Below are 16,175 nucleotides of genomic sequence, written 5' to 3' on the forward strand. Positions count from 1 at the left end.
ATGATAAGGTCACATAGTACTCGACACAGCTATTGCAGAGTCACCACATAGTTGTGTTCAATAGAGCTGGTGATAAAAAGCAAAGCCACAATTGTTAATTGTTTGTTGCTGTTTCAACAAAAGTAATATTTGAATTAGTTCAACTCCTTGTAGGAGCAGTTGAACACTGACAACACTGTTACCCGAGGGAAACGACATAATTCAGTATGTGATTATGAACCAGAGCACAGATTTTCTTAGCCCTCTTAACGCTAAGATAGCTTCAAATATCTAATTCTTGGTAAAGAGTCTCAAAGGTAAGTTGGAATCCTGAGCAGGAGGGGTTCGAGGTTACTGTATATGCTTGGGTTACACTATGTCTTCGGTGCCCTTGGTAGCCCGATTGACGTGAGACAAGGTAGGAGGAGTGAATGAGTAAACGTCACCGCCCGTGATTGTCGTGCCAGATTATTAAACTGTTCAAAGATTTGCCACGGTAGTCACGGCACTAAAAGAAACCTAGCAGATCACAGTTAAACGAGGAGCGCAACAGAACATAACACGGCAGGTTGCGGTCTCTGAAAGGCCCTCTCTGCAGCTGATACTGGCCTTCTGGCTGCCGCAAGGATTCGATGTAAACTCTTCTTCATGTTGGGGGTTCACGCTGCTCTTGTGTTTCGGGGTACACCGGATGCTATTGTTAGGGAATCCATATTTTTAAACCGAGGGCTCAGAGGTGCTCCAAAGGTGGCCGCGTCCATGTTTCATTCGTAGAAAGTCTTAACAGAACGCACAGGACGTGTCAGAACCTTGATCAAAACGAGAGAAATACGAGAAAAGCCGTCATCAGAACGCGGCAGGTAGGGAGGAAACGTAATGGCATCCGTACTGATCTGGGGACCAAGCCGCATTGCGCCTAGGAGCTTCCGGGTCTCAGCAGTCTGTTTATCAAAAACGGCCGATCCAAGAATACCGTGACAGACCGATGCAAAAACTTAGCAGCACCTAACAAAATTGACTTTGGAGGAAAGCATGGCCAAAACCCCACGGCGCAGTACGTTTCGGGGACACACGCCTGCAGTGGTCGTCACTGGATTGTCTGGTCCAGACTAGATACAGAACAGCCCCCATATAGTTATTGCTGCTTCTGGCGTAAAACCCAAATCACTCACTCACAATTCTTGTGCAATAAGAATAACATGGATGATGAAAGACAATACATTCAAAATCAGTCAAACTGTCTTCATTATACACTCTTAAATGTATATACACATGGGAGGAAAAAATATTATTTAGATAAATATTTGACACAAATCAGTCCATCTTGAATCTTAACATGTGGTGTTCTGGTTACTGACGACAAAACGTTTGAAAAAAGTACAGTTGAACAAAAAACGTAACGTTACTCTCCCGTCTGTAGTGCGTCGCTAAAACGCATCCAACATGAGATCCATGTCCATCATGAGATTGTGTATCACACTGAGGTAAAGCCTATGACTGTCGGCTTTAAACGGCCATAGCTACGGTACTACGCATGCGTTGCTTTAAGCACCAATAGACTACAAGTGACTGCAGAGACTGACAGAGCCTCGACACAACGTCATCAGTCGTTTACGAGTACATGTACTCAGTACGGGCATCGAAGCAAGAGGTGGCAAGGCACTTCAGATTGTGCAGACAGATCATTTCAAACCTATGGACCGAATGCAACAATATTGGGAATGTTAATGACACACACCCTACTAGGATCGCTGCATTCGCTTTTGGCATCACCACAAGAACCCAAAGCCATTGAAGGAATTCGCTGAATCTCTGGCCAGACAGTGCGCAATTGGCCATGGGAAACCAGACTTTTTGCCAGACAAAACCAGACAAAAAAAATTATGGTTGCTTACGTTCTCGAAATTTGGACAGACGCTGGAAGTCACATTCATATTACAATTGCAAACTAATTCCACCGATACAAATTCAAAAGTAGTTTAAATATTTCGATACATTTGAGTATTTTACCAGTTCAGATACAAATATATATGGAATAAGATATATACAATATTGCAACATATGACAGATTGCCATTTTGCAGAAGTATGCTTAACGGTAAAAGGGGGTTATACAGCCTTCGAACACAGTACAGTCCTGAAATTGACATATAAATATGATCTGACTGATTATGTAAGTGTATACATTGCGTCCGTCAGGTTTCCTAGTATATCACAATGGAGTGTCCATGTTACGAAAACAATTCATGATGCTGTAAATATCTATATATGTAAACGTTAAGTTAACGTTAAGGGAGTGAGTGAGTGAGTTTAGTTTTACTCCGCACTCAACAATATTCCAGTACCGTACCAGTACGGAGTTTTACCGTAGTTCCCCCAGCAACCACAAGACGATGTTCTTCGTTTAATAGTTTATTAAGACTGTGTTGCTGGTCAACCCACTCTATGGTCACTCTATAAGACTTCAGCTGCAAAGCTTTAGTCTTAAGCCAAATGCTGGTGATTTTTAAGACAGTTTTTCAGACGATTCCTTGTGACCAAATACCAAGAGTGGGAGCGCACCAGACTCCAGTCCCTGGGCTCTGCTACCTTTTGCCCATTGGTCGCCAATCTGTAACTTTTTCCCTCCCCCTTTCTATTTTTTACCCCCAATACCATATTCGTAGGACTGTGAGGTGGATTCCAAGAAACTCAAAGCTTCTACCTCCTAACCATATATGCCCCGTGGAATATTACGAACTGCTGCCGAGGTCCCGGGACAAGTTGCTCCATCTTGACTGTACTATCATTTTCCCTTTACCTAATCTACGAATCATCTCAACTTGCCCCAACAAGCTCTAACGACCTCCTTTCGTGCATATTTCCTCCGCTACCGAACACCTACCTACCAGAGCTTGTTTATTATTTCCTACTTCACAGGCCTTATTTGTCATTTCCTATTTTGAATATATTATTACATCCTATCGTTATTCGTATCTCATTACACCTTATTCACTTGTTATTAATCTGATTGTTATAACAATAATTATAATTCCCTGTCTAAGATACGCCAATATTATAACAATAATCGTAATTCCATGCCTATGAAGATGGGAATTGGAAAAGCAAAATTTCTAAGAGAAATGTCACTGAATTGATTGCATTAAGCGCCAATAAATAAAGCATTGAGAATTCAGTGGCACTTAATAATACATAGGAAAGAATGTTGTTGGAAAGAATGCATATGTATAGGTCATCATGCGAGTGTGTTTTGGAACGGTTAATATTCTGCATTATTCATTATGCTGTATGTAGCGACTCCAACGATTAATGAAAATATCCGCTGGCCTTATATACAGAGAACGCTATCGATTGTATGATAAAAAACAGGAGATAGAACGATTTTTGCCTTCAAGCGCCAGGAAGCTGATTTGCCCCTTCTCTCTGTAAAGCAGATCCCAACCGACACTCACCAAGTGAACTACAGCCAAGTGAAGGGTACTGTTTCTGCTGGACCCTGTCCTGGCCATGCTGATTGGACGCAGCACCTTCAGACGCAGTGACGGAACACGGAACACGACTGGATAGAACTTCAATTCATCCCTTGCAAACCTTTTGTTGTTGCCTTATACTTTGTTACATTAGGACGCTTTGTGACGAAAGCCGTGGAATTTGATGAATTATCGCATGCACGATTGAGAAATGATTACGCAGTGTCGTATTAATGACCACAAAGTGATATGCTAAAGCCAACAATTAATGCAGATTCGAGTAAATATATATTCTATCTCGAAGGGAACATTTTGTACGGCTTTTGGGTAAGCCCACAGGCGGATGTTGATGTGAATATCATTCCGCTAGATTTGAACAAAGACTACATACTAGACGTGGACTTGGAATGTCCGGTAGAGTTACATCCCATAACATAACAGTCCCATTACATAACAGTTATGCTCTCTCTCGCTGACAAGCTATTGGAGAAACTGATAGCGATAGAAAAGAGGAAAGTTTTGCAAATTCATGTCATAATACCGGTTTTCGATCGGTTATCGATCATCAGTGTAGCACAATACATAACGTTTTCATGTCTGAACCAGTAAATACCGGTAAACCGGTTATATTGCGAAGTCCTATTGAACCTGTACTATTACGTCATTAAAATCAGTCCCTCGTCCTCAACAAGTCATGTGCCCTCGAATGGAACTTTTCTGACATTACCATGTCCTCAATTATCAGAACACTGCGGGGTTCTGCCACTTTTCGTTCAAAGAAACCATCCTGGGTCGATTTTACTTTGAACAGTTCTTCAAAGTTGTTTTGGATCGAAATTTTTGTGCCGACTGAGACATTATAGTTCTCAGGATACAGACGAAGCCTGACTAGAGGGCCGTGATGGAACCTTAACAGTATTTGAGTGTTGATACAGTTGATACTGGCTGTCGAGGTCTGAATAGATTGTTCAGGATACAGACGAAACCTGACTAGAGGGCCGTGATGGAACCTTAACAGTATTTGAGTGTTGATACAGTTGATACTGGCTGTCGAGGTCTGAATAGATTGTTCAGGTGCAACAAAACTGAGCATTATTTGTTCTTACAAGTGTGTTTGACAGTGTATTCAGGTTGGTACTGGCAAAGTGGTAACATTTGAGATGTTTTCAGAAGGTGTTCTGAAGACTGGTGCTGCAAACTCTACAGGCTGGTTTTTATTTGGTTGTTTGTTTGATTTTGTTATGTGTGTGTGTGTTTTGTTTGTTTTGGGGGTTTTTTTGTTTTGTTTTTTCGTTTGTTTGTTGTTTTTTTTTGTTCTTGTTTTTTTTATCAGCAAAGTCAATATTCTCGGTAAATTTAACTTTAATGTTTCCATTTATTTTTTCCCAAGTCTGGACAGTCTTTGGGGAAAGAAGAATGTCTCCCTGAACAATTTGTACATTTTTAAGGTTCCTTGTACAGTATTTTGTGACACCAGTAGTCATACTACAGTGGGCACATGTTACAGGTTTTGTACAAGTGTTAACACCGTGTACATTCTTTTGGCATCTGAAATGGTGTTCCTCAAGGTTCGGTACTGGGACATATAGGTTTCTCCACAGAAGTTTGGCTTTCATCTGTACGCAGTTGATACGCAGCTGTATCTCTCATTTAAGTCAAAGGATAAAACTCCAACCAATACTGCTCCCTCAAAGATTGCAGAGACTGAATGCTGTCAGGAAGGAAACGTCTGGAGATTCCTGGAAAATCGAATTGAATTCTTATACTTTTTCCTAATTTGTGTTGTTATTAAGTGATAAGTGCGGGGATATAAGACCCAAAACATAGAAGGTAAATTAAGCGTACCGAATATTTGAAACAGAGTTTTAAAGTTTGACAAAATTTGCCTACAATCGCCAACTTCTGAAGAGATGAAATAAATTCAGCTATTGCATGCAATTACCAAAGGTGGTATATTCGCCCATCTTCCTATGCATGTTGAACTACCTTCTGTTGCTGGCATCTATAGCCCGATTTTATATTGTACCTAGATATATGATGATATATTATGTAGTTAAATGCTTGTAATAAACACAGTTTGTGATACTCTAGTTATTTTGATAGTGCATCGGTGACTGGTTGTTGACCAGCTTATGTTTATCGTTTGTGATGTTGCGTCACTCGTTTCACAGTTGCGCTTTCATTTTACCAGCATGGGGCGACTGAACAGTTCCGTGAACAACAGGCTCTCCAAGTTTTATGCACAAGTTCTGTGTGTTCTGTTTACCTCGGTTACATCACTCCCGCAGGATGCACGCCTTGCTCAGATTATACAGGCTCAGCGTCTGCAGCTTCACCGGTCCTGCTACATCATCACAGGACCATATAACCAGACACAGGAACTAGGCAGAACTAGTGAGTGACTGACTGAGTGGGTGAGTTTAGTTTTACGCCGCTCTCAGCAATATTCCAGCTATATGGCGACGGTCTGTAAATAATCGAGTCTGGACCAGACAATCCAGTGATCAACAACATGAGCATCGATCTGCGCAATTGGGAACCGATGACATGTACCAACCAAGTCAGCAAGCCTGACGACCCGATGCCGTTAGTCGCCTCTTACGACAAGCATAGTCGCTTTTTATGGCAAGGATGGGTTGCTGAGTGCCTATTCTACCCCGGGACCTTCACGGGTCCAGAACTAGTAAGACATATAAGATCTATGGATGAGATGAGAAACCATGACGGTTGGCACACGATCTGTATTTGTTTGGAAATTGTTTGCTTTGATCGAATAAGTTTGGGCCGTTATAAAAATTAACCCAAATTAACTGACCATAAATGCAACTTAGTATCATACATTTGTTTTTCATCTCCCGCAATCGCGTTTTGAGGGCGATATTAAAATGCGCTCCGTGCGTCCGCCCGTGCACATTTAAAACCGTTTAATGTTTCTTCACCAAACTTGGAACATAGACAGCTCTACAGGTGTAGTGGTGCGTTTTGGTAGTTTTGGAATTCTGAATAAAATATTGTTGGCGTTTCCATGGCAACAAGTTTGACTTTGCCTGAAATTGGTGGTTTTGCTCGTTTTCGGAGCAGACCTCACACCGTTCACTATTTCTTCTTTCCATTGAAAAACGTTTGACCTAGACTGAAATTGGTAGTTGTGCTCCTTTTCAGGAGGAGACCTTTAAAAACATTTCATTGATCTCCTTCCACTGTTCTATACACACAACAAAACATTTGGCATAATCATATCTTTTAAACATATTCATGAAGGATAGTTTGCTGTTACAGGGGATATTGATAACTTTGTCTTCTTGTTCGGTCATGCATAACTCCTATATTGAACCAAATTGAATTTCTGATGTAACTAACCTGCCTAATGTGCTTGTTTTTGTTTTGTTGATCTAGGAAGAAATGCTGATTATTAAAACTTTAAAAAAGAAAAGGAGCACAGTTGTTGATGTTGTGATCTTGCCGAAATATACTACCAATGATAAAGGCTCACACATATATGAGTGGTGAAAATATCTTGTCCATAAAGATTTTTGTATCACATTTAACAGAGATTCCAAAGGGATACACAACACTGAGGATTTATGATAAATTCATTCACGTGAAGTTGTATAGACGCAAAAAATCATGGGCAGGCGCTCAGACATCATGTCGGATGGATGGAGGAAGTCTGGTGAAGTTTGACTCAGCGCTAACAGAGCGAAGAATCGTATCATATTTCGGATTTGCCTTTGTGAAGAAATGTATGTATACATTTTGTTTTTAAGGTGACATTTATCACCTTCCATCCATCTCTTAATGCTCTTCTGAAAACAGTTGTCAAACATGCTTGTCCAGTGAAAGACGGTTTGACACCCTAGTTTGGATACCCTAACTCAGAATATGTTCTCGTCACGATATTGACGATGTAACGTTAAATATTAACTCACTCACTCACTCTAACTCAGAAGTTGAATGCAGACCCAAACGCAGAAACTGTATACTGACTCTAACTCAGAATGTGTATACGGACGCAAACGTGGAAACTGTAAACTAACACTAACTCAGACACTGTATACTGACTCTAACTCAGACACTGTAAACTAACACTAACTCATAAACTGTGTACGGTGACTACATCAAAAACTGTAAACTGACTCTATCTCAGAAACTCTATGCTGAATCTAACTCAGAAACTCTATACTGACCCTAACTCAGAAAATGTATACGGGCCCTACCCCAGGAACTGTGAACTGACTCTAACGCAGACATGGTGCACTGCCCCTACCTCGGAAACTGTATACGGAGCCTACCTCGGAAACTGTATACGGAACCTACCTCAGAAACTGTAAACTGACTCTAACTCAGAAACTGTGTAGGGACTCTAACTCAGAAACTTTATGCTAACCCTAACTCAGAAACTACATACCGTACCTAACACAGACATTGAATACTGGCTCTAACTCAGAAACTGTATACGGACCCTATATGAGATACTGTAGACTGACTCTAACTCGAAAACTGTATGCTGAACCTAAGTCAGACACTGTATAGTGACCCTAACACAATAACTGTACATGTATGCTGACCCTCAGGCGTATAATTTGTTAACACTTTTTGCTATAAAGAGATCGGGGATGGAACATCTGAACTTCTACTCTACTTTTAGATGCTCTAACCATGATAGCACGCCTTCCGCTCTACTGGTAGACACTATAACCATGATACCACGCCTCCCGCTCTCCTGATAGACGCTGTAACTACGAAACCACGCCTACCGCTCTACTGGTAGACAATTTAACCATCATATTACTCCTTCCGTTCTACTGGCAGACACTATAACCATGATACCACGCCTTCTACTCTAATTGTAAACACTATAACCATGATACCACGCCTTCCACTCTACTGATAGACGCTCTAACCATGATACCAAGCCTTCCACTCTACTGGTAGACGCTTTAGCCATGATACCACGCCTTCCACTCTACTGGTAGACGCTCTAACCATGATACCACGCTTTCCACTCTACTGGTAGACAATTTAACCATAATACCACGCCTTCCGCTCTACTGGTAGACACTATAACCATGATACCACGCCTCTCACTCTCCTGGTAGCATCCCGCTCTACTGGTAGATACTAAAACCGTGATACCACGCTTTCCACTCTACTGGTAGACAATTTAGTCATCATATTACGCCTTCCGTTCTAATGGAAGACACTATAATCATGATACCACGCCTTCCGCTCTAATTGTAGACACTATAGCCATGATAGCACGCCTTCCACTCTACTGGTAGACACTATAACCATGATACCGCGCTTCCACTCTAATTGTAGACACTATAACCATGATACCACGCCTTCCACTCTACTGATAGACGCTCTAACCATGATACCACGCCTTCCACCCTACTGGTAGACACTTTAGCCATGATACCACGCCTTCCACTCTACTGGTAGACACTTTAGCCATGATACCACGCCTTCCACTCTACTGGTAGACGCTCTAACCATGATACCACGCTTTCCACTCTACTGGTAGACAATTTAGCCATCATATTACTCCTTCCGTTCTACTGGTAGACACTATAATCATGATACCAAGCCTTCCTCTCTACTGGTAGACACTATGACCATGATATCACGCCTTCCGCTCTACTGGTAGACAATTTAACCATGATACCACGCCTCCCGCTCTACTTCTAGACCTATAACCATGATACCACGTCTTCCACTCTACTTCTAGACACTTTAACCATGATACCACTCCTTCCATTCTACTGATAGACATCAAAGCCATGACATCACGCCTTCCGCTCTACTTTTAGACGCTCTAACCATGATACCACGCCTTCCACTCTACTGGTAGATGCTACAACCATGATACCATGCCTCCCGGTCTCCTGGTAGAGGCTGTAACCACGATACCACGCCTACCGCTCTACTGGTAGATACTAAAACCATGATACTACGCTTTCCACTCTACTGGTAGACAATTTCACCATCATATTACTCCTTCCTTTCTACTGGTAGACGCTCTAACCATGATACCACGCCTTCCGCTCTACTGGTAGACACTTTAACCATGATACCGCGCTTTCCATTCTACTGGTAGACACTATAACCATGATACCGCGCTTTCCATTCTACTGGTAGACGCTATAACCATGATACCGCGCTTTCCATTCTACTGGTAGACGCTATAACCATGATACCACGCTTTCCATTCTACTGGTAGACGCTATAACCATGATACCGCGCTTTCCATTCTACTGGTAGACACTATAACCATGATACCACGCTTTTCACTCTAATTGTAGACACTATAACCATGGTACCGCGCTTTCCACTCTACTGGTAGACACTATAACCATGATACCGCGCTTTCCATTCTAATTGTAGACACTATAACCATGATACCGCGCTTTCCACTCTACTGGTAGACACTATAACCATGATACCGCGCTTTCCGCTCTATTGGTAGACACTATAACCATGATACCGCGCTTTCCATTCTAATTGTAGACACTATAACCATGATACCGCGCTTTTCACTCTAATTGTAGACACTATAACCATGATACCGCGTTTTCCGCTCTACTGGTAGACACTATAACCATGATACCGCGCTTTCCATTCTAATTGGTAGACACTATAACCATGATACCGCGCTTTCCATTCTAATTGTAGACACTATAACCATGATACCGCGCTTTCCATTCTAATTGTAGACACTATAACCATGATACCACGCCTTCCACTCTACTGGTAGACACTATAACCATGATACCGCGCTTTCCATTCTAATTGTAGACACTATAACCATGATACCACGCTTTCCACTCTACTGGTAGACACTATAACCATGATACCGCGCTTTCCATTCTACTGGTAGACACTATAACCATGACACCACGCCTTCCATCCTACTGGTAGACACTTAACCATGAGACCACAGAGCGGCCCATTGAAAATTAATCGGAGGGACGAAAATGTTTATTCTGAAATGTATTGGATGTTTTCCAGTCAAACCAATGTTATTATAAAGTAACGTCTTTGCGGCATTTAGAATTTGGAGTAGTAAGTGATCATTTGCTGGATAACGCTGTTAGAATCTACACCGAAACGTCGCTCTCATACCAGTAAAGTTGTTCATCCATATATTGCCATCCTTCCTCAATATTATTTTAAAGTGATCGAACAATGATCTAGTTGAACAAGTTGTGCAGAACTGCAATTGGCCTATGAAAATGTTTCTCTCCTCTTCTCTTCTCGTCTCTTCTGTCCAGACTCCCCTCTTACAGGCACGGTGGAAGATATACCAGTTGACCAGGATATGCATTACCTGTTTCTACCGCATGGCTTGCATTAACGACCAGCCAGGGGTCATCTCTGATTTTCAGCGATCCATTTATATCACGTTTAATCTCAATCGCTCGGTAATAATTTATTTTCTAAACGGTAACTGGATAACTCTACCCCATGTCTCGCCAGTTTTGCCTGAGTTGTAAAGTTCATCTACATCTACCTCCGAGTTGTATCTAAATGGCACTGCAATGAAGGTTGTAAAGGAGGACAAGTTCTTGGGTTTAGTTTTTATGTTACTGACATCTATTTAATTCCAATTCAAAGTGGGGAGGTCTTAAGCTTTATCGATCATTGGTCCATTCAAAGCTTCATAATGACTTCACCGTATGTGGCGGAGCCCGCAAAAGCAACCTAGCTTCTGTGAACCACAAAAACCCAAGACTTTGTCTTGGCTCCAGTATAACATCAACTGTTGATAACCTCTACGTCGAGGAGCCACATCTTAACCAACGCAGTATGAAACTAACTTTACAATATACAGCAAAACATGCAGCTTTCAAACGAGTCAAACCCCGCATATAACTGTGTCGTTAATCCCACCTATTAGGGTGTGTATAACAAAAAGTCTTCCCTTATCCCGTCTCTTGGTATAAGAGTGAAACCCTTCCATTCCGTCGCTGACATTGCGCTAAAGGAAACAGTTCCTTCCTGTCTGCCATCTTCTCCTTGGTGAACTAAAGAATTACAATATTAAAAAGGATTGTATCTATTGAAAAGTAAATTTAATGCATACAAATTCTTATTTACAGATGGATCCTAAGATGTTGGCGCAGTAGCTTGTGCCACCGTCTTCGGATCTCAAACAGTATTATCTTGATTACCATATACAGCCGCTATTTTCACAGCAGAAGCAAACACCATATAAACATCCATAAATATATTTATAACACCCTAAATATAAACAATAGTAATCATGTCCTACTCATTTTCTTATCTTGAAAAAGGTCTTTCTTGTAAACACCCTCTTTTAATCAAAAGTATTGAATTATATCATGATCTTACTACTGGCTATCGCGACATCGTCTTCTGTTGGTTACTCAGCCTGTTGACATTTAGGGGAACACAATGGCCAATCTTGCTGCCAAGGTAGCACTCAACAAATCTGTGCCACCACTTCTTATTCCATGCACTGATTACAAAGCGGGCATTAGAATTTATGTGATCTGATGCAGAAGAGGTGGGACACTCAAGTAGGTATGAATGAATTAATACCTAATATTGGTTACACCTGCTTGTGTTGTGTGTCCAGACGTCATGCGACGATGTCGTATTGGCCATACTAGATATACTCATGAATAACTATAAAAAGGTGAGGATAATCGGTTTTGTATCCCTTGTGATGAGAGAACCATGATCAGGCATGTCCTGTTTGACCGTATTGAGTATTTCATCACAAGGGATATTATACTCATGGACACAAATAAGGGAACATATGAAAGTTGTTTCTTTCTCCTTTTTAAATGATTTGTAAATAGAGAAGCATTTTCCAGTTCGATGTTTAAATCGGTAAGTCAGATTGTTAGTAGCTGTATCCTGAAAGGAGGTTAAAGTATTGTACAATTTTGTTCTTCGATATGCTTTGAAATATTGTCGATATGACGATACAAAATAACTAACTCACTCAGTCAGCGTTGTATTGGGCTGCTACATGTCCACATCTAAACACTATCTGTTTCCTGCAGTGTCGCCGTGGATTGGACTGAATGATATGTTCGATAACAACACGTATTTCTGGACCGATGGTACCCGAACAATTCACAGAAACTGGCATGTCCTGAATCCCTCCCACACATGTGAAGGTCGATCAGAAGATTGTGTCAACATGTGTTGTAAAGGCGGTCAAACTTTGAATTGGAATGACCAATTCTGTTGGAAACATGAACCTTTCATATGTCAGATATGAACACAGACGTGAACGCATAATCCAGGAAAGATTTGTTAAATCTAGCATTTGTAACCTACAAAACAGACAACACAGACGCTTAAGGTAGTGGTTACTTACATTATGTCTCTACATGACACATGCTGGATGCAGTATAAAGATATTTCAACCTCGCGAATCAGCTGCATTAGGTTGCCTCTCAGTAAGTTGGAAAACTGCCCTAAACATTAAATTTGTCAAGTGTTATGGAAAGGAAGATTAAATAAATGCCCGTGGATAAAGCACCCATCATAAACATGGCTCCTGCCTCTGCTTTTACTGAGAAATACTATGTCGTACTTCTGTTGTGCTCACATGAACATAATCTAGTGCTTGAACTTCTGATCTTCCCAAAGTCCAGGGCCCCGTTTCACAAAACTCTCGTAAGCCTAAGGTCCCGTAACTTTGCTCGTAACATTCGTACCTCCTGTGTTACGGTATAGGAGAGAAGAGTGCTGCGAGGAAAGTTACGGGATCTTAGACTTACGAGAGTCTTGTGAAACGGGCTCCCGTTTCGCATCTGCTACAGTTTCATGATCGTGCTTTTCACCGACCTACAGTGTATCCATCCTTCTTCTCACCTTCTCACCTATAATCCTGCATCTTATCTAAATACAGTAAAACACATGTCCATCTCATCTAATCATGGCACTTACAGTAATTGAAAGTTTGATATTTCAATCGCATAGCAACGTCCTCATAATTCTGCATGCAATGTGGATACATGACTGCCTTTCTGATGAGAAGTATGACACGGACTATAAGTGTACTAAGGGATGTAACTGTGCATAAAATTGCATAAAAAAGGTTATTTGAAACAAGTTATAAAAATACCCCTTAATTAGCATATAACAAAGCACGTACATTTTGTGCATAATCAACGGGATGGTTCTTAAGCCCTGACGTTTACACACTTGCAAACTAAAGAATGTTATGGAAAACAAGTTAGTTTAAACTTAAACTGCACGTACGTCATATGACAGCTTACAGAAAATCAGCATCTCCGCCCTGTGTTTATGCTGGATTCTGAAATGACCCAAAATGGCGTATTTGTGTCCATCAAAACACGATCTCATCTCTGTGGACTCGTGTTCATCTAAATGGGAACACGAGAGATTCGCCTCGGCCTGACACGTCCAACAAGATTATCACATTCGGTTTGCCTGTCTAGAAGGAATCAGTTCACGACTACCAGTTTTACTGCTCAGACTATGAGTTCAGTGTGTTCTGTCCGAGTCAGTAACTTTAGTGTTAACACAGTGTTTTAAGGATAGCAGATTGACTTATTGTTGTCTCCTTACACATCAAAGGCGTGAAATATTCTTAACATCGCCTCAGACACATTTGATGCCTTTAGCAACGAGAAAGGGATTACGTTTTAATCAATTGCCATCTTCAGATGCAGTGATCACAGACACTATTCGACTGTACATGAAAACCCTATGTAGCACCTATGCAACAACCCGATTTAAGGACGATGTACATGATTGAGGATTAAGGATGGAAGCCAATGGAGATGAGTCCAGAAAAGCGGGTTTACTCGTAAAATCGGGGAAAATACGATAGCTGTTGAGAACAGTAGATCACACTATAGATGGCAATGAGGCATTACTTCCGAAATGGGGTCATCTCAAAGATACATTGTGCTTTTTCATTTGTGTTTAATATGTCTCATCTATTGATTAACATCTTACGTGTCGTTTTTCATAAAGTTTATATACGCCGTGTATAATACGCCATGTATTTTCCCAGTTTAGTTTCCCTAAAGGATTAACATATCTAAGCTGATATCTCAATCCCCTAGAACGGCCACAACCATCGTCTGCGACACCCGTCCTGGTTTTGTTTTGAGACGACCCCTCCTACCTGTTTCTTTTTATCGTGAAAGGGAGACACGGTGGAAACTACATACTTAAGTTTCAGCAGGACAGTTATTATTTTAGTGACAGTTATCGTTCATAATGAAGCTAAGTCTAATTTTAAAATGGTCATTTAAAAAAGTGCCCTTTATAATGCAATATCATCGCGCACTAATTTGCTTGACTTAGTGTTCATTTCTGCACTCATCTCTCCTCAGTAAAGTCCCTTTTCACGTTTCCCATCTCCCTGCCACTGGAACTGTAGTTAGCCCGAACCTACTTTAAAAGATATTTCACACCTTCTCATATCAACTACTACTTGAATTGTAGAGATAAACCTAAAAACATAGGTTTTTCTTTCCATTTCCGTCAGTACTTTAGTCCTGTGATAGGCATTCAGGAAAGGTAATTTCTCAAAGAATTGCATGTTTTGGGGCACGCCATAGTTATTTATCATTATATGAGTTCCGAGTGGATAAATCGCCAGCAGCTGAAGGGATGGTGTAAATCCAACTAGGGTCCATGTAGGTAGCAAAGGTACTGTAAGTCCCCATGGTTCCTAGTGTGGTGATCTACCTTCAGTTGTTGGCGATCTATAGTCTGTTTTTATATTGTATTGTCTAAATAGTGCTATTAGGTTTCACTTTCCGTGCTAGTTTTAATTGAAATTGTGATATTTTAGTTGTTTTACTGTACTTCGTTGACAGGTTATTATAATGTATATATGCTCTTTTTCATTGTTGAATGTTCTCGTCACGATATGGCTGAGATATTGCCGATGTGACGTTACATATTAACTCACTCACTCACTCCGGGTGGATATCCGAGAACCTTTGCATGATTACGATCCAATTATTCAATAACCTTTTAACTACATCACTGTCACGCTTTATGCTATGGTTTCAATATTTATTTAGTTAAGGTTAACGCGCAGGTGTATACTGAATTACGTTTTGTCCAGATACTATATACCCGTTTGCTTTAAACGGCACGGTGTACTGTCCGGCTTAGATTTTTTCAGAAATGGATGTTGAAGCGCTAGACAAGTTTTATCTTCCTTATATTCGTCACAAGTTGTCACAATCTATTCAATCTAAACCCACGTCTCCCCTGTGCGATTCAGGCGAAGATTTAAAATTAAGTATGGCTTGAAAATTCAGTCCGACAGCATCCACAAGAACTTATGGAGATTCGAATGTCTTGTATGTAATCGTAAAACCATCCTGACACTTGCACTAAGCAATTTTGCGTGCCAGTGCGTAAACTCGGCGTAAACCGGTGTGAAGTGTGCAGCAAACTGTAAGAGGCTGCGTACCAGTGCGCAAAGAAAACTTTGAAATGTTCAAAATTTCTGGCATGCGTAATCTTCGTGCCATATGCGTGAAGTACTCATGGACATTGCGCAGCCTACTCGCCAACACTGCGACCACTACGTATTAAAGCGTGTCACTTTCATTTCCATTGACACGCAGTGTCACGCATTGGCCCTCCTTGATCACGAACTGTGTCCGACATGGTCTAACTTTTCGTGAAGTAGGCGGACGAGATTTGTGCATTGTCCCAACATGTTCAAGCGATCATGGCACTTGGAGTT

The sequence above is a fragment of the Haliotis asinina genome, chromosome 1, assembly GCF_037392515.1.
Source record: "Haliotis asinina isolate JCU_RB_2024 chromosome 1, JCU_Hal_asi_v2, whole genome shotgun sequence".
NCBI lineage: Eukaryota > Metazoa > Mollusca > Gastropoda > Lepetellida > Haliotidae > Haliotis > Haliotis asinina.